This window comes from Cotesia glomerata, linkage group LG3 (genome assembly GCF_020080835.1).
Source record: "Cotesia glomerata isolate CgM1 linkage group LG3, MPM_Cglom_v2.3, whole genome shotgun sequence".
Classification (NCBI taxonomy): Eukaryota; Metazoa; Arthropoda; class Insecta; order Hymenoptera; family Braconidae; genus Cotesia; species Cotesia glomerata.
Genome location: NC_058160.1, coordinates 3,730,222 through 3,754,417, shown reverse-complemented (window position 1 = coordinate 3,754,417; position 24,196 = coordinate 3,730,222). Strand labels below are relative to the sequence as shown.

General features: G+C 28.6%; 1 protein-coding gene across 8 annotated transcripts in view; it reads left to right on the top strand.

Moving 5' to 3' along the window:
- LOC123260774 (transcription factor Sox-2-like) overlaps positions 1–24,196 on the top strand; it is a 375,090-nt gene that overhangs the window by 182,768 nt on the left and 168,126 nt on the right. For 7 of the 8 annotated variants that reach the window (XR_006508512.1, XR_006508516.1, XR_006508517.1 and 4 more), the window contains one exon: positions 19,966–20,039. The gene's annotated coding sequence lies outside the window, so the exon portion shown is untranslated. Of the gene's footprint in view, positions 1–19,965; positions 20,040–23,369; positions 23,749–24,196 lie in introns of those variants that run through there. The other variant, XR_006508513.1, reaches the window with a different exon arrangement.

The following is a 24,196-nucleotide window of genomic DNA, read 5'->3' as shown; positions in this document are numbered from 1 at the left end:
AAGAGAGTTAATTTTTGCAGTATCAATTTATACAATAAAAATCAATTTTTCGACTCATTATTACAATTTTTACTTAAGTTTTTTTATAAAATTTTTTACCTTAACAAGTACAAAAAAATCGAATACATTAAATTATAAACAAAGCAAGATTTTTAATCAATTGAAAAAATAATTAAAATTTTCATATCTTTAATCTTTAAATTCTTTTGAAAAACGTCCCCCATGAAAAAAAAATATATTTTAAATATATTAAAAATATATAAATAATATGTATAGTAAATATATTTTTAATAACTAACTTTTGGCCGATTTATATATATATATATATTTTAGATATATTCAAAATATATTTTAAAATACATAAAAAATACATAGCTAAAAATATAAAAAAAATATATTTTTAATACATCTAAAATATATTTGAAATATGTAAAATATATATAAAAATCGGCCAAAAGTTAGTTATTAAAAATATATTTACTATAAATAATTTATATATATTTATATATTTTTTATCGATTTCGACATATATTTTTTTACATTTTTTTTCATGGGGGACAAAAAATGAAATAAATATCCAATTGAATAAACTTAACCATGAAATATCATGTAAGCCTCCTGGTCGGATTACTCAGCAATCAAATTTTAATTTTCCTCCATTAAATGTATCGAAAAAAGCGCCGCGAGTATAAGTTGAATGCCAATAATAAAGGTAACAATAATAATACAAACTGGAGCTTTTCAGAGGAGCACAAAGGCAAAGACGGGGCAGGGTGAGGGGTGAGGATGAGGGTGAGGGGGCAGCCGTCTCGGCTCACACACGGTATTATATCTGTGGAGGGTGGAGGCGGACAAGGACGGAAGGCTCATCAACTAATGGCCCGCACTGGAACCAAACCTTTGCTTTGCTTCTGCACATCAGTTTGACTGGATGCCGGTAGCATTACTGCTGCACCTACTCACTATACGATATATGTATAGTATACCAGCTATTTCGCATCAACAACATCCGACATTATACTTGGCTTTCTCATGAGAGAGCAGACTCTTCCTCCGTACGCCGTTCAGCTTCTGAGCTTTTCGCTCAGAGCTTATATTCCTCAAACTCAGGCAGAAACGCGGATTTTCAGCTCACGGGTTCGTTTGTGAACACTCACACCACCACTTGTATTACAAGTATGCTATTACTACTTGTTATGTCTGTGCCAGGTACTTTCGGGTCCATTATGGGACAAAGTATGATTTAGTCTGTCCAAATATCTGATATATAAATTTGTTGAGCTTTGTTCAATCTTTATATTGTTGTAATTAATTAATTACACTTTTTATTGAGATAAATTTTTTTAAGGAATAAAGAAAATTCAGACTTAAATTCAGACCCACTTTTAAAATTTTTAAGACAAAATATTAATGAAGAAATTTACACGGAAAAAAGTAAACTGTAATATTCACTTGGATTCCGGTTAATTTTTATAGTTTCAAACAGTAAAGCGGACATCGGGGTAGCAAAAATATAAATATTACAGAACTTAATGTAGAAAGTATAAAAGCCACAATTTATAATTTAATATTCAAAATAAGTGATTAATAGCTGTCACTATAGTAAATAACGACTTTTTCATCGTAAAAAATTACAGTTTCAAACAGTAAAAACTGCCATTTCAATATATAGTCAATATTATGAGGAGAAGGGGAACTTAGATGAAAGAGAAGGGGGTCTCACTCTGGGAAAATTTATCATTTGAAACAGTAAAAATTATACTTTTAAAATATACATTTTACCAGTCCAAGTAAGTCAATAATTACAGTTTGATTTTTAGCGTTGCGTTTAAAATTTACCATTTTACTTTGTAAATATTGACTTTGCTTGTATGAGAAATTTACTAACTTTATTTTATACTTTTTACATATCATAAAATCATTTTTTAGGTACGAAATGATAAATATCAAAGTCTGAATTCTTAATTATTATACTTTAACATTTTAGACATTTACATAGCGAATATTACTGTTTGAAATAGTATTTTCTTCCATGTAAAGAGTAAGTTGTAACGTTTAAATGGTAAATATTATAAAGTGAAAAGTAAAATCACGATTTTACTGTTTGAAATGATAATTTTTAGCAGTTGATCATTACTTATTATAAATCGACTGTTATTTATTACAGTTTACTTTTTTCCCCTTCAGAAAAATTCAAAAAAATCTATGCAATATTCGCGAATAAAAATTGCTTTTTTTTTCTTTGAAAATTTAACCTTTAAATATTCACATAAATTACAATTGAAGTGTCTGACTAAAATTGTTATTTGTTGTCATTTCCAATTTTTTCAAATTTTGGTAATTTAAAAAAAAAAATTTCTGAGTGCTGAATAAGCTTTTAAGAAACTAAAATAAGATTATTTTGATTGAATAATCATTTACTCTGATAATTAATTTTAACAATTCATTGAAAATTGTATATACTGATAATTTTAAAGAAAAATCTGATTTTAGAATTATTAATAAAATATTCTGCAAGTGATGGAAAAAAAAATCATTTTTTTTTAATTTTAGTTAAAATTTTCTACTTTTTTTGTAATTTTGTAAAAAAAGATTTACTTATTTGTTACAGAAATTACTTTTTTAATCTTAAAACTCAAATTTTTAAATTGTAAACAAATTCTTCAAAAAAAAAAAAGTGAATTCTTTTTTTAAGACTATTTTCCGCGAAAAATATCCCTACAATTAATTAAGACAGATTATTCATAAGAAAACTTTTCATCAAAATAAGCACATGTATTCAAACCAAAATACAATAAAGAAAAAAAGTATTTATATTTAGTAAATAAAATACACTTTATGAAATAAAACATTAAAAAGTGAATGCATGGAAGTATTAAGTGTCGCAGGATCAACGACGAAGCGGAGCTGAAAAAAGGTTGGAAAAAACTTTGAGAGAATACTCTCCGAGGTGTTTAATAAAGATAATGCCCGAGATAGAGTGTTCCAGCAGCAGAACCAGCAGCAGCCTCACAGGTTGAAGGATGAGGGATGAGGGCGAAGAGCAAAAAGAGTAAGGAGAATTCGCGAGGTTGGGACTTGGCTCATTCAACTGCGCGCTCGTTCGTGAGTTGTTCCTGTGAATGCTCTCAATGCTTTTCTCTGCACTTTTCCCCTCTTTCTTTCTTCACCCTTCGTTCTCTTCAGCCTCCACCTCATTCACCTCAGCCTTAACAGTTTTGCACATCATTTGCATAAGCTCCAGTTATCACTGGTAAAACTCTTAAATGAGCAGATCGCTAAGACTGATTATTATTTTTTTTATTTTCATTTTTAACCTCCCGTTTTACGAGTTACTAACTGCTTTATATTTACGAGCTATATTCTATCACTTTTTTATTATTCATCATTAACTGTAACTCAACCACTAGATTAACTAATATTATTTTTAAAAAAATTTAAAATAAAACTTAAAGAAAAATATTCTTGATCTAGGAATAAAATTATTTTTGAAAGGAAAAAGATTTTTTTTTCTGATTTAAATAATTTCAATGATTTTATAAATTATTTTTAAAATTTTAATGGTTGATTTATAAGCTTCATAAATACAATATATAATGAGTGTTTTAATAATTAATTACCTTGCAAATGGAATAGTAATCATAAAAATTAATAATGTGATTTTAATTTTAACTTTCATTATGTATTAAATTTAATTCAATTAAATTTAAGCTTTATAAAAGTTTTACACTTAAAAAAAATTAAGATTAATTTAATAAAAAAAATTATTGAACCAAGAACATAATTGAAAAAAATCTAATTATCTTGAATCAAGTAAAAAATTCTATAAATAAGAAATTATTGAATCAAGAAAAATCTCTCAGTAAAATAATTTTTTTCTTGAATCAAATAAATTTTTTTTCAGTACATTGATAGAAGGATTAAGTAACAAAATTTTTATTCATTTATTTGGAAGAAACAAATATTTTGTACCCATCAATAATATTTGTTATAGTTTAATAAATGATTTCTTTATATGAACAAAGCCTTATTACATGGAAATAAATATTTAGTTCCACTAAATAATATTTAGTAACAGGTACTAAATATTTCTTTGGCAAGTATTGTCGGTAAATGGCTATGCTTTAATTCCAATGTTTATGTGATACATAACCTATTCACTAACTTAGATTATTTTATTCAACTCGATTTTGGGAGATTTATTAAACCTTTAAAAACACACACACACACTCCCAATAAATGTCTTTTATATATATGTCTTTTCTCAGTGGAGTTTAGTTTACATTTTTTAATTTATCTATTATTGATATGTTAAAAACTTGTTTAATTTTAAATTTTATAAATGTCTCAAACAAAAAAATATAATTTAATGAGATTATTTTCTTTATAATACCTTATATTTTTACTTAAAATTATTTATTCTAATTATTTTTATTTATTTTAAATTAAAAAGTTAGGTTACACGCTAAAATTAGCTAAAAAATTAATTTCTTTGATACCAATAAACGATTTATTGAGTAGCAATAAATCAATTGTTAAATACTACTAAATATTTATTTGGTGGAACTAAATGGGCTTTAATAAATGATTTAGTACCTATTACTAAACATTTGGTAATGAAAGGTTTGTTACTAAATCATTTAGTATCTGTTACTAAATTTTATTAAATAGAATTAAATCTTTCTATCAGTGTATAGGATTGCCTAAAAACGGATAATTAATATCGCTACACGGAAAAAAGTAAACTGTAATAAATAACAGTCGATTTATAATAAGTAATGATCAACTGCTAAAAATTATCATTTCAAACAGTAAAATCGTGATTTTACTTTTCACTTTATAATATTTACCATTTAAACGTTACAATTTTCTCTTTACATGGAAGAAAATACTATTTCAAACAGTAATATTCGCTATGTAAATGTCTAAAATGTTAAAGTATAATAATTAAGAATTCAGACTTTGATATTTATCATTTCGTACCTAAAAACTGATCTTATGATATGTAAAAAGTATAAAATAAAGTTAGTAAATTTCTAATACAAGCAACGTCAATATTTACAAAGTAAAATGGTAAATTTTAAACACAACGCTAAAAATCAAACCGTAATTATTGACTTGCTTGGACTGGTAAAATGTATATTTTAAAAGTATAATTTTTACTGTTTCAAATGATAAATTCTCCCAGAGCGGGACCCCCTTCTCTTTCATCTGAGTTCCCCTTCTCATAATATGGACTATATATTGAAATGGCAATTTTTACTGTTTGAAACTGTAATTTTTTAAGATGAAAGAGTCGTTATTTACTGTAGTGACAGCTACTAATCACTTATTTTGGATATTAAATTATAAATTGTGGTTTTTATACTTTCTGCATTAAGTTCTGTAATATTTATATTTTTGCCACTTCAATGTCCGCTTTACTGTTTGATACCATAAAAATTAACCGGAATCCGAATAAATATTACAGTTTACTTTTTTCCGTGTATCAGATAAGCAGCAGTCATTATCACTATCGGTAATAACCAACAGTTTGAGTAAATCGATATTTTATTTGGATTTAAGAGCGAAGAGATTTTGGGCAGTAAGAATAAGTCTAGCTGGTAAATAAAATAGTTAGAGTAAGAGGATGGTAGTTTGAGATTGTCCTTTTGTCTCGGGCAGAATTGGGTGTAGAAACGTGAGCAGATAAAGATTGAAGCCCGAGGTGAGAAGAAGTAAGAGCAATAGAAGAGAGGCTAGGCGTACGGCGTATCCGGATAAAGTGGATCGTGCTTGGCATAACTAGATCGCGTCAAGATACTGAAAGGCATAAATAGACTAGTAGTTCTCTGGATCTGTAGTTCTCTCGAACAATCCAAGCTAAAGTGTAATAACATCGTAGATCGGGTATATAGTTTTGTAGGACTGGTCTAGGTTGGACTTCTTGGTCAGAAACCGGCGGTACGTGTCCAAGTCGAAAGGCTTGACACAGGGTGAGTTGTGCTGTATGATGTTGCGTTGATATGCCATCGCTCCTGTCCAGAGAATGGGAAATGATCAATATTCATGGAGCCGGTTTTCGGGGGTTAAACTCAAGCGGACTGACTATTACTACTGGCATGGTAGAGCAGACATCAAGGGGGTGGATTTATGCGAATCCTTGCTTCCGCTACCGGCCCGTCAATTCCCTTTTTCGCCTACTCCTCCTACTCCATCCTGCTCTTGCTCTCTATTTGACTCCCCAGTTTTTGGTTCGATTCAAAAGCCCAAACTACGCTTTACTTTCTCGTTTCAATTTGAAACTTCCGTCCTTTTTTGTCGGGTCTAATTCGCGTAATTGCGTCTCATTTTTCGTATATAAAAAAATATTTTTACTAAGGTTTGAGGGGAATTTTTGTTTCTAAATTCAGTGTAAATATTTTTGATATTTTCAGTAAGATTTACTGGACTCGACCATTAAATAATAAAAAATTTCAATGCAGCTTACTACTCACATGAAATAGAATTATTAATGAATATAATTTTATCAAAGAAATATTATTATTATTTTTATAGGTTTTGTATTTTTGAAAAACTAGATTTTAATTTCTTAACATTAAATGTTTAATTAATTTTTGTGATTTAATTTATTTTTTAAGGTTATTTCACTTGAAAATGTATTTATAGAATAATATCTGATAGTAAAAATAATAATGAATGTCATTAAAGTACATTTCTTCAAATAATATTCAACTAATTGCATAAAGTTTTATTATAATGATAATTATATAAAAATTGCGTTAGAGTTAACTGTAATTAAGCACACAGAAAAAAAAATTTACTTGAATCAAGTAAATAATTTTGAAGAATTTCATTTTCTTGATTTAAGTAGAAAAATTCTTAATAAACTAAGAAATTTTTCTTGGTTTAAGTAAATTTTATTCAATTCAAGAATTTTTCGTCTTGATTCAAGACAATGAAACTCTTCAAAATTATTTTCTTGGTTCAATAATTTTTCTCTTGATTCAAGTTAATTTTTTTTTCAGTGCAACAACTGATCACGAAAATGTGTAATTTTTTATACAGCGATAAGTGACCCAATGTCTGTAAATAAAACCAACACAAATTTATTTTTAACTTCAATAATACTACAGTTAAAAATAATAGTACTTTTTAATATTTTTTACATTGTATCTGTGAATAATTATTACAAGAATTATAATTTGATCTAGAATTAAGGAATGTCCCATTTTTATTTTCACGGTGATTTTTAAACAAAATTTCTTTTCCTATATTGAACTAATATAAAAATAAAAAGGCGGCTGATCAAAGTGTAGGCGGAGTAGGTCATGCATCATCCATTAAATATCAAATATTAGTTATTTATTAGTTACGTTAACGTTACATGTGTAACACATTCTGGAAGCGTCGAAGTAAACGCTGTTATATATGTTCTATATGTTTATGTTTTATGTATAGAAGGAATGATATAGAAAGTATGACGAGACGACAACGCACAAGCTGACGTATATTGGCCCGATAAAGTCTCCAGTGGAATGAGCAAAAGAGACACTGGGTTTTATACTATCGCCTCTGTACAACATATATCACCTATCACGCGCATATATGTTCACATATGACGTGAAACTCGTCCGTAAACTTGTAGCAGTCTCTAGTGGAGCTCTACTCCCTTTTCCTTGACATTTTTTCCATGCAGAGTCAGGCGTATCCGGTATCGATGCATCAGCAGCGTGTCCCCGCGTTTCACTCAGAGACAAGCTTTGTTTCCTCCGCTCGGTGCATGTTATGTGCCTCTGATAATGTTTAATACCATCCGGAAAATCCAGACAGGAATCATGAGACGCTCTATTGTGTCTTTTACTCTGCTATAATTTATAAAAAAAAAAAAAATTGAAACAGTGAAAAATAAAGAGCGCGATATATTGTTTAAAAGGGCACTCTGCTAGGTAAAAATTTTAAATTTTATTTAGAGGAGAATTTTTCGAGCGATCGGCGGCTATTATCGCGATTACACTCGATGACTCGTAATGGGTGGGATGGACAACTAAACCGAGTTTCACGGACGAACGAACGAGAAGGAGAGGAGTTGAGCGCCGGGCAAGCGTCGCACCGCCGGAAGTGCGTCTAATGCATCCGTCTGGGGTCACGCGTCATCTCGTTTCCGGCGCGGCCATTTTCGACCGAGAAGATGAGCAGGGAACTGTCAATGAGGGCGAAGGGGAATAGCCGGTCGTATGTTCTGGTACGATCTACGATTTATACGAGGGATTTATTTATTTAAATAACTATTTAGAATTCTTAAATCCCATAATAAAATTGAGATGAAATGTATGTGAAACCAATTTATTCGTGTTGTGATTGGTTGAAAATAAATATTCTCATTCTGATTGGTTGAAAGTGAATATAATATACATAAACGACACATAAATATATCATGACAATAAATATGAGGCGCGCGCTTGCGCGCGCAAATTAAATTCTAGTCTTAATATAAAATTAAGGTGAAATATATGAAGCCAATTTATTCGTAATGTGATTGGTTAAATATATCATAAGCATGAAAATATAGACAAACGCTATATTCAGGCACGTGCTTGCGCGCACAAAATTAAATTTTAGTGTTTTAACCATGAAGAAATTGCCTTTTACCCTAGTAGAAATAATCGAGTTTTCACTCGATATAAACCAGTAACTGGCCAGTGATATCGAGTAAAAACTCGAAATCGCGCCACCTACAACTAAATCATAAACATTGGTCACACTGACACTGTACCTTTACGAGTTTGTCTGTTTATTTTTCTCTATTAACTTGTACGCATTATTATTGTAAAAAATGTTAAAAAACATTCTAAATCAATAAAAATTTGTGTATATTTATGTAAAAATAATTTTCAATATATATTACAAAATAGATGCAGTAAAAAAAGTTGACACAATAAATGAATTGCGAATGTGGGCAATAAGAACAAATATTGCAGATTGTTATTTAGACGAGTTGTTGAAAATTTTAGAAGCTGGAGTTCTTCCAGAGTTACCAATAACTGCAAAAACATTTTTAAATGAACGTAGTGTATCTTTTAAAATTGAAAAAATGCCAAATGCTAATGAAGTTACAATGAGTGAATTTGTTTACTTCGGTATTGAAGATCATCTTACAGCAATAATTAACCCAAGTGTTCATAAACAAAACTTAATATTTTTACAATTTAATATGGATGGAATAAATTTATTTAAATTGAAAAACTAAATGAATATTTTTTTAATTATCTCCAATTAAAAATAATTATTTTATTATTTTATTGTTAGATTTATTATTATTAGTCTATTAGTCTAATGATGTTATCTATTATATAATATAAATATAAATTAAACTTTTGAATCATTTGGTTTATTAAACATCACTTTTATTTTAGCTGATAATTTTAATAACCCCTGAATGTCAAAATTCTAAATTGACAGTTTTACTGAAGCCGCCATGTTTTTTTAGATCTCTAGTAAAACTAGCCAGTTACTTGACAGAAACTCGATATTACACTGGCCAGTTACTGGTTTAAGTCTAGTCAAACTGGCCAGTTACTGGCTAAAAACTCGATTTCATTTCTACTAGGGTAGTAATTAAATTAATGAGAAACCATGCAAAAAAAATTCTGATTCAAAATGAATTTAAGATTGAAATTCATATCTTGACACAAATATGAATTAGTTTTGAGATCAATCCAAATTTGAAATTTATTTGTAGATAGAAATTAGCACGCCTGTAAAACTTTCGATCCCGCTTCAGAATTTTAATAAAGATTTAAGAATATTTAGGATACATTTTATATATATTTTGTATCCAAATCAATTTCAAATTTGGATTAATCTCAAAACTAATTGATATTTGTGTCAAAATAAGAATTTCAATTTTAAATTCATTTTGAATCAGAATTTTTTTAGCACGGGAAGTTAGTAAAATTTTTATTTGTACTTAAAAAGAGTTAAATGATAAAATTTACTGAGATTCTGGTTACTTTTCAGTATTTCAAATGGTACATCGGACTCCGGGGTGGCAAAATATTTAATATTACCAAACATAATTTCAAAAAGTGTAAAATCCAATATTTATAATTTAATATTTAAAAAAATTATTTGAAATGGTTACTATACTAAATAACGACTTTTACTCTTTCAAAATTATTTTTTTAAACAGTAAAAATTGTCAAGTCAATAATTATACTTTAGTTTTTATTGCTGTAATTTAAATGAACTATTTTACCTTGTAAATGTTGACGTTGGCTATATTTAAATCTCAAATTCTTACTATAGAAATTAAGCAACTTTTGTTGATATTTTTGACCTCTCATACTTAAATCTTTTACGTGCAAGATGATAAACATTGAAGTTGGAATTATTAATTATTATCCTTAAACTTTTTGGACATCTAGATCGCTTTTATTACTATTTTTTACTGTATAATTATTCAATTGTAATATTTGAATAGTAATTATCATAAATTAACTGTTTAAATCACGAGTTCACTGTTTTTATAGTAATTATTATCAATTGATTACTATTTATTATAAATACACGATTATTTATTAATTTTCTGAATGAAATAAGAAATACCAGTCCTTCTCTTCATAAAAACTCTCAAAATTCCTTTTCAAAAAATATATAAGCTCAAATTTTGCTCAAAATTTCTCAAAAATTTAAACTATCAACTGTCATACTCACCGTAATAAATTAATAACCATCCACATGCAAAGAATCGAAATAATAATAATAAATCATAAATACATAAAATAAAATAATTCGGAGACGCGATTATTGGGTCATAAAATTACAAGTGGATCAAATGAATCAATTGAAAGCGGTGCGCTTGGTACACTCGAGGATTAAAGACTCAACAATACATATTTATATATCTATATATACTTGGATCAGTTGTATAAAATACTTGAGTCGTTAAAAAATGTCTCGATAAAATTCTCGAGCGAAACGATAGGACTAGAAGGATCTTGAAAAAAGTTTACCCGATATTCCAAAACTCAGAATGGAACCGAGTGATGTAAGCGCAGGAACAAGAACAAAACAACTTCCAAAAAAATCCACGAAGAAGAGGAAGAAGAAGAAGAAGAAGAAGAAGAAGAAGAAGAAGAAGAAGAAGAAGAAGAAGAAAGTATAAATAAGAGGACGAATATAATAAAGAACGAGTAAAAAATAAGAAGAAGCTCAGTTCCGTGGGCAGTCTCGCTATAGTCGTTCCTCCCACGTAGTTATCTGCGCATGCGTCGTGCCTCCCTTAAAACAATGCCTCAACCAATCTGGCAAGACAAAGAACCTTGCAGCTGATTGGTCAGCCACTAAGAACCAATCTTTCGTGTTTCGAGGCACACACATGCTTAAATATGTACACCGAACATTACACACGTGAGTGGAGTATCGGCTCACCTCTTCTCTTGAGTCTATACTCTACATTCTAGATCGAGCCTGGCTGGTGACCCCATCACCTCTTTTCTGGCTCCTTTGTCCCATGACTTTACTTAGCTCCAAGCATTCCTCACCCACACCAGCCCGGTGTACGATGATATAAGCTTCTTTTATGAAACTCCAAACTCAAAGTAGCTTCTAGCTTCTAGTTTGGACAATCCGACTCTGAACTCCGGAGGTATTTTGACATCATTACTGCACTGCAAGTGGTGAAAGTCAAATAAATTAATCGGTCATGCTCGGTAACTAGAATGACAATGATTATGATGATGATGATGGAAAAAGAGAGAGTTTCAAAGCTTCTTACTCTCTGCTCCTTAGTTTTCTCTGACTCACAATCAGTACCGGTGCCTGGTGCTCATTAGCCATATCTTCTTTGCCAAGAGTAGGAGCTACGGCTGCGCAGGTACTCTTTTATATTTCTGAGAAAATAAGATAGATAGAGGATCTAAGAACTTAGGAAACTTAACTCAATTAGACTGAGAATAAACTCGCTTTTATTTTTATTTTTATTTCATTTGATTTAATTATGCTGGCTGGGATTTTATTTGTTTTGATTTGCTGGTAAGTCAATTATTTATGAAGAAAGAAAGGGTGAATAAAGAATATAAGGAGAAACTTTTCGGGCAATTGGGTGATGATTTAGGTAATTGCGCGACGAAATATCTCATACAGAAAAAAAATATTAACTTTAATTAATAAAATAACTTTGAAGAACTTTATAGTCTTTATTATCATTGTAATTTTTAATATTTTTTAAATTAAACTTATTAGTGAGGTAATAAAATGAATCGAAGGATCTAGTAGTGACTACCAAATACAGTCAGACCTTGATAATTTTTATAATAATGAAAAAATGTGCAAGAAAATTACTTTGGATAATTTTTGCGTTTTGAAGCAAGTAAGAAAATTTGGTTATATCTAAAAAAAAATATGCTTGAAAATTTTTTTATTTGATTTGAAAATTAAATTCTTAAAAATGATAGTTCAAAAAAATTTTTTTAGTCAAGTTAATTTTTTTTATGATAATATAGTGAAAAAATTGCCGTAAAAAAAAGTTTGTGTCAAAAAAATTTTCACCTTAAAAATTATTTGTTACAAAAATGTCAAATATTTAATTTTTTTACACGATATAACACTAAATTTTATACTGCGTATTCTCTACTAAGTAATTTGGAAAAAATTTTCGTTCCCAAAAAACAATCACTGAAATTACCAATAACCAGACAAATTTTCAATTTTTTTTTTTTCTATCAAACAATAATTAAGAAAAAAAAATTTCTAAATTATGAATGGAATTTTTTCTTAACATACATAAGCCCATTAGTCATTAACCTTTCTTTATTATTCACAAATAATAAAAGTCCAAAAGCTTTCCCCGAACAATGACATTGAACCAAATAAATAAATAAATAAAAATACGGGAGTCCGCGAATTTTCTATAACAACACAATTCGTCATACAATTCCATAATACATCGTCAACAATCGCCCACGCGAATTATTAACCTCTGATTTTTAATTATTATATAATAAATAAACAAAAAAAAAGTAGTCGGGAATAATTTCTACACATACCCACACATCTGCAAATCTATAAGCCCAAACGTGAAAATATTATTAAGGACAATGAGCATTGAAAGACCGTCAATTATTTATTTAAGTAAAATAAAAAGACTTTGTGCCGAAATATTTAGCAATTGAGAGCGCTAACAAATTTACTCGATAATAATGATTATAATGATAATTATAATTATAGTCGGCTTATATATTCTATACATAGTACCTGAGCAGAGGGTTAAATTTGTTGGCACTAATTTGTAAACCTCTCGGCGCTCAATACAGCCGCCTAATAATGTGCGAGTATTTAGTACACGAATATTTATTATTTATTTTTATTTTTATTTCACCACACGGTTTAAAATATTTCGGGCGGTATGCTATGTACTTTTTTTTTCTTTAACGTTCCCTTTACACGGTTCTTTACGATCACATTGACATAACTAATATTCCTCACACTCACGAGCAGGGGAGGGATCCCGTGAACCGTGAGAGGCGGACAAGAAAGCGCAGCGATAACCGGAGAGAAGTATACGAGTAAGGCATGTATAATAGAGAAGAGAAGAGAAGAGAGAAGAGAATCATTAATAAGCGTAATATATCAGGGAGTCTTTTGTTAGCCTCGAACGTCTTTCAACGCGTCAGCTACGCGGCTTGAGACGTCGCGAGAGAGAGAAAGTCGAGGTGGTATGCTGCTTATACTTATATGATACTTATATTCCTATCCAGACAATGTGACGCTGTGTACGTGAATGACACTAAACAACGCTCTGAACTCTGACGCGGCCGATATGTCACTCTTTTACTTTTTGAGCTTGTGTGAGGCATGTGAGGACACATGTGAGAATGTGACGAAGGGAATGGAATTTTTGTTGATACATTCACTTGTCACTTGAATTTCAATTGGGCTTAAAAAAAATTTTGGGTTTTTTTATTAGAAAAAATTTAAAAAAAAAAAAAGGAAAAATTTTGGAAAAATTTTTGTATGGGCAAATGGAGAAATATATATAAAAGAGAAATTTTGTTTAAAACTTGAAGTGAAAAGAAAAATGGGACACTCCGAAATTACTGATCAAATTATAATTCTTCTAATAATTATTCACACATAATGCAAAAAAATTTTTTAAAAATACTGTTAATTTTTACTGTAGTATTATTGAAATTAAAAATAATAAACGTGAAAAATTAATAAGATGAATAATTATTTTTTACTATTTTAAGGTAGTTTGGGCGCCAAATGACTTCAACTTGACCCCATATTTTTTTATATTCATTTGAAAGATTATGATTTAATACATCTATAGAAAAAAATCAGATTTTTTTACCACACCGTTTAAGAGATATAATTAATTAAAGTTTTGCAAAAATACACGATCTCTTATGAGTGTCCTTGTTCAATAACTCCGGAAATGTAGGATTTATGAAAAATCGGCCAACTTGACCCCATAAAAAAAACTTTCCAATAGATAGAACAATGCTTCATACAAATCAAAATTTGGTAACGATTTACCACATAGTTTTAATTTAATTAATTTTTTAATATCAAAAATTGGTTTCTATCTTTGTTGTTTGTCGGAGACATTACTCCCCCATCTTTATCAGGGGAAAAATGGTGACTTCTCGGTGCACGGCAAATTTAAAATTGAAATATAATCATAAAGTTTTTTTGCATGAAAATAAATTATTATTAAACATACATTAAAAGTTCACGTAAATTATAGCAGATTTAACATATTGAAGTAATATTTGCAAATTTAAACAATAAATGAACACCGTGAGCAACTGTTTCAAGTACCGACCTTACATAACCTATAAGGTAAAAGCCCCAATAGATGATCACGTACCAGTATATGATCACTCCATGTATTTGTATATCTATATTCACAAATATAGGTATACAAATACATGGAGTGATCATATACTGGTACATGATCATATATTGGGGCTTTTACCTTAACAGTTGTTATTGTTTTGTGACAGCCCAGTATTTGTCAGTTGATATTTTAATAGTTATATTATTATAATTATTTAACCATAATTATGAATTGAATTTATTGAATTAAATTCTGATTAGAAATAATTTTATATTTTATGCTATTTTTCGAGTGATCACTTGCAAAAAAGAAAAAAAAATATCTATTAATTTGACCCCGGATTGCGACGACCAAACTACCTTAATGTTAAAAGTTGCAGTAAAATAAAATGTTTTTAGTGAAAGTACTAAAAAATTAACCGAACTTTTAAGCAAAAATGAATTTAAGTGTTGGTATACCAATAATATATTATTCACAGACATTAGGGCAGCGCTGCAATCGCTCTTCACTTATCGCTGTATAAAAAATTTTTATAGAATTATCATTGTAATAAAACTTTATTCAATTAGTTAAATATTATTCGAAAAAATATACTTTACTGACGTTATTATTTTTACTATTAGCTATTATTCTATAAATACATTTTCAAGTGAAATTTTTTATTATTTAACGATCGAAGTCGGCAAATTTTATTGACCTAAACTTGAAAAAATATTGCTGAAACTAATAAGTTATAAAACAGCGCTTTAAATTATAGTACAGTTCAGTAAATTTTTACATTAATTTAACAGAAAATTTCATATAAAATGACTAAATCAGAAAACTTTTTCATGGTAAATAATTTAGAATTTTGTTTCCTATATATTTATAACAAATAAAAGCGAGAGGGAATAGACGAGCGGTGAATGATAAAAACGTGCATTGACATTGTAATTGTAAGATATAATGCCGGTCGAAATGGTGACGAGGTTTGAGCTTGAAGGTGATTACTCCGGGGTGTCAATGTATTACTGCAGTGGACCGCGTAATACGATATTGATGATTTTGATGAGAGGCTCTACTGCTGGTAGTGTATAGTATATAGTGTAAAACAGTGCATGCGCCAGAGCAGAGCAGTATATTAATTGTGACGGGAGTTGGTGAGAGATAAACGATAAACATTTTGCAAAAGCTGCTACTATACTCGGCGGGGAGGATCCAGAATAGAATCTGGATGCAGTTGGAAGGGGATGGGGTGGAAGCCGGATCGGCGTTGACACAAAGCACCCGTAATCCGTTTATCTTCGCTCCGGGCACTCCGCGTCCACGTGTTCCACCGCGAGGCGGCAAACAAACTACAGATGAATCCCCACCAATTCATTGCAAGACGTTTTCATTTTGTTGTTATTATTATTATTTTTATTTAATACAATAACTATTAAACTTACAGTAAACTATTACTCTAACTATAGTCATAATAATTATTGATAAAAAAATTTCCTTGATTAGAGAAGAAATCTTCACGGAGAGAATTAAATTATACAATTTACAATACGAAATTTTTAGTGTAAATCATTTTAGATAAACAAATGTTCCAGTGTTGAAATAATTAGTTTTATAATTTGGTAATTAGAATTAATAATCTTTTAATAAAAGTTTCTGTGATAAAGTATCGTAATATTTTTAATTTGAATTGTAGTAGATATTATTGAGGATAGTAACGGTTACTATCAAGGATAATCATTCTTTATGTGAAATTTTTCTTCCCCCATGAAAAAAAAAATATATATCGAAATACATAAAAAATATATTAAAAATCTATAAATATATATAAATTATGTATAGTAAATATATTTTTAATAACTTACTTTTGGCCGATTTTCATATATATTTTATATATTTTAAATATATTAAAAATATATTTTTAGCTATGTATTTTTGATGTATTTTAAGATATTTCTTGAATATATCTAAAATATATTTAATTAAAATAAACAAAATATATATGAAAATCGGCCAAAAGTTAGTTATTGAAAATATATTTCTTATATATTTATGTATTTTTTATAGATTTTTAATATACGTAAAATATATTTTTTATATATTTCGTCATATATTTTTTTATCATTTTAATCTCTCAATTATTCGCATTATAAATATCTTTTTGGAGATTATAAAGTTTATAGTAAAATTTATAATTGTAAATTTTAAATTTAATGAGTGAATTTTGATAAACAATTTTAATATTAAATAATAACATTAAGCTAACTAAAAAAATTCTTGAATTTTTCTTATTGATTTAACTCAATAAATTCTATAAACAATAAATTATTATTATTTATGAATGAAGTTTAAAAAAATTTTAATAATTGATTAATTAAAAAAAAAAGAAAGTAAAATTTGAAGAATTTAAAATCCAAATTTCTCATTAAATTTCAGTGACTGTTTGTTTGTAAAATCGTCTTATTTTTATTAAATATTATTGTAATTTTTTTGTTAATTATAGGCAGGTTGATCGGTTTATAAAATATATTAAATTTAGGGTGTTAACCCCCCGCAGAGGGCTCAATGCCGTGGCCTATTTCAATGAGACACTTTGATCTCTTCACTCACACTTTGAGCTTCCCGCTGGGGAAAGGAAAAAGCTCTTTCAGGCAGCTTTGTCCTCAAAAGTATATAATATAGAATACAAAATACAAAATAAAGCAGAGCTTTTAGTGAGTGAGTTGCTAAGACACCCGCTTCCCATCTCCCTGGTGTTGATCAACTTCCAACGAAACTCCACATGTTCGCTGTACGACGTCGTGATAAATCACCTCAGATACCAACCCAGCAGTAATGTTTTTTTAATAAATACTATTATTTATCGCTCGCTACTAATAGGTCTATTTATTTTTTTTTTATTACGTACTACGTACTACAGAACCCTCACCTGCCAGAATGAAGATAATTGATTTCTTTTTTTTGATAAATAGATCTTTGATCTAGATTCTTGAGAAAGGGGGCTTGTTAATTTATTTTTTGACATACTCAGATCATTTTTATTTACAAAATTTGTTTTTGTTTTTTTTTTGGTAGAATATTTATAGTAATAATCATAATAATAAATGTAAAAGTGTGGATATTAATTATTGAGGAGACAAAATGAGGAGTATGTAAGAGCGAGTCCCCTGTGCAATGTCTGTATGATCACCAGTCGATTGAAGGATTCAAAGAATTTAAATGAGAGTAGACGGATCCAGTCCCTGGGGTGTTGGCGGCACGTACAGCGGAGAACAGCTCTGGTGTTGACTACCGTCGCTGATTGCTGCTGCATCTTTGATGACCTTGCCCAGACGGAGATGGGAGCTACAAGAGCTCGCCATTTTTTCACCCTTTTTTCCCCGCACCCCCAAACCCTTTACAAACAACCAAGACGAGATTGATATTTTAACAGACTGGAGGATATATATGTATATAAAGCCTTGATTATAATAAATATGTAGTGTAGATTTGTTTGAAAATTTAGCAGTGAAAATCGTTTTTATTTGTTATAAAAATTGGAACATTTTATATGGGTGATTCTCTGTAGGGATGTTTTTTGCTGTCCCAGGTATTTTTTTATTAGAAAAATTGTTATTTTGTTACTAAAAAAAATTTATTACGAAAGTAAAAAACATTTCTATTTGGAGCATTGAAAACTAAAATGAAATAAATTTTGGTTTTTTTGCTATAAATTCTTAAACCACCGAAATAACAGTCCCCTGGGCTGTCCCATTCCCAAAATTAAAACTTTAAGATTAAATTTTAAGTTATTCGTCAATAATATATAATTTGGTCCATAATGTTTACAAATTTAATTAGTTAACTAACAATCTTCTTCAATAAAAAGTACCGAAAATTAATTTGTTTCATTAAATTCATTAAACCAAAGTTTGTCCCAGGCATTTTAAGATCAGTCCCCTGCCAGAAGCTCAAAGCAAAAAAAAATCCAGCGTGTTATTTTACCTTTTGTAAGGTTTATAAAGATTTAACTAGCCTTAAGTTAATAACCATAGGACTGTTAGCATTTTACCGGCATTTTATTTAGTGTCAAAGCACCGTTTGTGCTGGAAATATGTGTCCGGGCCACTTCAAAACTCAGTCCCCTGGCAACTATTTTTATTTATAATTTATTTATAAAATTGGATCCATAAGTCTTAATATTATTCTAATTAATGTAAACATTCATTGAAAACTTGAAAAGTTGAATGCATTGAAATAGTTTGCTTGATTTTTCTAAATTTGATAAAAAAAACAGTTTCCTGTCATGTTATGTGGCAAAAGACACACAAATATCGAAAAAGCCAAAATTAAATCAGGTGTTTATTTATTATGATTAAGCTGATAGTTTTGTAGCCCTTGTTAATTTTTTTTTTTTAATAAAATCAAAAATAATTTGGTTAGACAATTTTGTACAGATTTAAGACTTCCTTACAAAGAATCACCCATATAGTAAAAGCCACTGAACATTAGGAGTAAAATTTCACACAAACTTTGAATTTTTCAAATCGTTCATATAATCACAATAAATTTATGATGAAAAATTTTCTGGATTCTTACACTGCAAAAAAAAAAAATTCTTGACTGGAGGGTAAATTTTCTTGGCTCAAGAAAATATTAAGGAAGGTTGAAAATTTCTTGAATGAAGTCAAAGTTTCTTGAGCCAAGAAAATTTCTTCTTACTCCAAAATAACTTTTGTCGTCCTTAAAATTTTCTTGGTAGAAGATTTTTTTTCTGTGTATTATTAATAATGATAATAAAAATAATAGACTATTTTTAGAAAATATTTAGGGCAAAATTTATTCATTTTTTGATTTTGATTTTAATGTTAAACTTAGCTATGTCATGATAATTTTTTTTTTTCAAAAATTTCGACCATTTAAAATCAATTTTCAATTTTTTGCAATGATAATTTTAATTAAAATTTTTTCAAACCCTTATTAATAAAAAATAATGATAAAATTAATCAATTATTACAATATTTTTTTATCAAAATCTCAAAGAAAGTATTTTTACTTTTTAATTTTGAATTTTGTCATATAAAAATAATTGTTTAGAATAAAATTTTAAAATCTTTAAACTAAATAATAATCCAAAAATAATCCTCATAAAAAAATATCAGATGAACTTAATGTTACAGATCAACATCCAACGGTCGATTCAATTCCAAAGTGCACTCTCATTATCAAGAACCAGTTAAATAAAAGTATCAAGGTATGTATAATCACTTGAATTCATTTTATTGTATTCATTTCACTGTCAATTAGATCCAAATTTAGTGTTACACTTTTAGTTCCTGCAATCAAAACCGTCAGAATAGCTATCAACTCTCATACATTACAACTAACATGTTAAATGTTATAATACTTGTGTCGTAGGGCCTAAATATTTCGACTATACACAAGAATACGAAAGGTTAACTTTATTATAATGTATGAACATACAACTGAACACTTATAACTTAACAGTGCAACAAATATCGTAATAGAGAAAGAAAGAGAGTACGTGAGTATGTGTTGTAAATATAAAGCTAAAGCCAAAGCCAAGTGTCGAGTAAGAAGTTTGATGTACGTATAAAGCGAGGCATTCATCCGTGCTCACACATCAAAGGTTTCACTATTCATTCTACTCGTTCTGCTCTGTAGTTTCTTCACCCGTTTTTGTTAGAGCCTACATCCATAAAATTAATGCACAAACACCTATATGTATACAACTGAGAACTAAGAAGCCTTGTTACAACAAAGACCCCAGTATGAGGTATCAGTTCCCGCTATTAATAGTAATTAGTTGGAATAATTATTAATTATAAGTTACTAATTAGAATTGACAGTCACATTGGTATTTACATTGTCTAATGAGCCATAAAACTTCAGTCTAATTTGTTTCAAATTTTTTTAATTATTGAAAATTATAGAAAGATTTGTTCGGAAACAAGCTAGATAGATTAATCAAAACTTTTTTCAAAATTGATAAATATTTACACGAATAAAACTAAACTGCATTAAATAATAATGGAATTATAATGAATACTATTTAAAAGAGCGAACTCGTGATTTAAACTGTTAACTAGAAATTTGAATAGCGCGCTACGCGCGCGCCTAAATTTTAACCAATAATGAATCGTGGCCCGTTTTTTGCGAGTTTCGACCTTTGACTAACTTCAAGACTTTCATCTATTTTATAATATAGGATTTATGATAATTATTATGCAAATGTTACAATTAAATAATTCTACAGAAAAAAATAGAATTTTAAATAGTAATAAAAGCTATCGAAATGTCTAAAAAAGTTTAAGGATAATAATTAATAATGCCAACTTCAATTTTTATCATTCTGCACGTAAAAGATTCAAGTATGAGAGGTCAAAAATATCAACAAAAGTTGCTTAATTTCTATAGTAAGAATTTAAGATTTAAATGTAGCCAACGTCAACACTTACAAGGTAAAATAGTTCATTTAAATCACAGTAATAAAAACTCAAGTATAATTATTGACTTGACGGTTTTTACTATTTGAAAGAATACTTTTAAAAAAGTAAGAGTTGTTATTTAGTATAATAACCGCTATTAATAACTATTTTCAATATTAAACTATAAATATTGGCTTCTATACTTTTTGAAATTATGTTTGGTAATATTAAATGTTTTGCCATCACGGAGTCCGATGTACCACACTGAAAAAAAAATTAGCTTAATTCAAGAGAAAAATTCTTGAACCAATAATATAATTTTGAAGAGGATAATTCTTAAATCAAGTAAAATTTCCTTAAATCAAGAATTTTTCTACTCAAATCAAGAATATTAAGTTCTTCAAAATTATGTACTTAATTCAAAAACATTTTTTTTTTCTGTGCATTTGAAACCCTAAATAGTAACCAGAAGCTGACTAAATTCTACTTAGTTTTTTCAGTGGACTTATCAAACAAAATAAATTCTATCAATTTAAATAACTAGAAAATTGAACGCGCTTTGCGCGCTTCTGTCAAAATGTTTATTATCGACAATTTAATTAACCAATATTTTTACAAATTTAACTTATTAATATTCAACCGTTGCCATAATAACTGTTGCCATGGTAACCGTTGCTAAGGTGACCGTTGCCAAAGTGGTCACTATAGCAACGAAAAGCGACAACAATGAAAAAGTCACATCAACTTTTTAATAAAGGATTAAACTATTAAATATTAACAAATCCTATCAAGTATTCGTGTATTACCAAATTCGTTGTTTAAATTCACGTTCCCCCCAGATGTAATTCAAAGGAAAAAAGATGTAATTTAAAGAAAAAAAAATTACTTGAGTAAGTGAATAATTGTGAAGAACTTTATTTTCAAAATTTGAGTAAAAAAATTCTTAAACTAAGAAATTTTTCTTGGTTTTTGTAAATTTTACTTGATTCAAGAATTTTTCGTCTTGATTTAAGGCAATAAAACTTTTCAAAATTATTTTCTTGGTTCAAGAATTTTGTTTTCTGTTTAGAAAATTTCAAGATCATTAGCAATAAAAAAATTTTTTTAATTTTTCTTAAATATTCTAATGGACATATCAATAAACTTTTTCACTGGATATAAATAATAAATTCCATAAAACTTAAATAAAAAGGCTTCTACTAGAAAAAATGAAACTCACGGTGGATCAACGCGTCTTTATTTCGATAAAGGAATCAGCAACAGAATAAAATAAAGTAAAAGAAAAAATAATAACTTGATACGAAGTGTGAAGCTGGAGCAGAAGTGTATTATTTCCAAGCATCACAGATCACAGCAGGACGTATTATCAAGTCGGCTAACCGGTAATGTGTTTCTGATTGCCGGCACGACTATATTTCCCGGTGCAGTGGTTCCCATCTTTCTCGGGCTTCGGGCGGGTAATCTTGATTACACTCCCGATAAACTTAGTGACCTCAGCGACCCTACGGGTCGTGCAATGCATACTTACATCACATATTACACATTGCGGCTCAGTCTCAGTCTCGAGTCACAGCATTGATATGAGTTAAGTCTTAATTTCTTAATATAACTCGAGTCGAGTTTCACAAGGAACAAGGACTTTTATTTGTTCGCATGAGAACCTTTCAGGCTTGCTTATATACAACTTATATTCACATACTGAAGACGCGATAATGTGAAAGATGATGCTGACTGATGAATAAAGTGCTTAATCATCTCATAGTCCGTCTCATCGAGTATCTCGTGGTCGCCGCGAATATCGTCAGCATCATCACGAATAACTTGATCGATAGCGACCGCATTTTTTTTTTAGATTATTATTATTATTATTATTATTATTATTATTATTATTATTATTATTATAAAAATTTAGGTAAAATAACTTTTATTTAATTAGATTTATATAAAAAGTAAAACGTATAAATATTAAAAAAAAAAATAATTTTTTTCAATGTTTTTTTTTCTATTTCGCGAAATTTTATCGAGAATTTTATGATCTATAATAAATTATAATTTAAATTAATTATTTTTATTATTATTGTTATTATTATTAGTATTTTTAATTATAATGAATTCAGAACAAAATTGGTTTCTAGCAAATCCTGTCTGGCTCATCAAATTGCAAGATAGGCTCATCAGCTCATCACATCTGACTGCTAAGAGAGTAAATTCACTGACACTGGATATACTAGATCTGCTGCAGGATCTGACGGGTAGTGACTGCCGACACGTGCGCACCTCCCCCTCCCCATAATCGAGAGGGTGTTTTGTGTACATCAACTGAGATCAAACACGCGTCCTTTTTATCTGCTTTGATTTTGTAAATTGAAAAAAGATGATCGGCTGCTTTAATTTTTTAGATAGAGTCTTTCAATTTGGATTTAAATCGACTGGGTTAGAATCTGATCTATGTATTAAGTATAACACACTGATAGAAGGATTTATTTGTATTAAAAAATAATTGTTAATAGTTAACAAATAATTTATTAGAGACTACTTTTTAGTATTAAACAAATATTTCTTATTATTTAAAATGATTTGTTTGTATTTAATAAATCTGATATTCATTTATTAAATATTAATAAATCTTTTTAAATACTAAGAAATATTTGTTAAGGACTAAGAAGTGGTCTCTAATAAATGATTTGTTAAATATTAATAAATATTTTTAACTATAAACAAATCATTCTATCAGTGCAGAGTTTAGAGATATTTGTAATGAAATTGGAAATTTTTAATTTAATTAACAAATTTTTGTTTTTAAAATTACCATCTTTTTTTTACACAGAAAAAAAAATGTTCTTGAATCAAGTATATAATTTTGAAGAACTTAATATTCTTAATATGAGTAGAAAATTTCTTGATTTAAGAAAATTTTTCTTGGTTTAAGGAAATTTTAATTGATTCAAGAATTTTTCGTCTT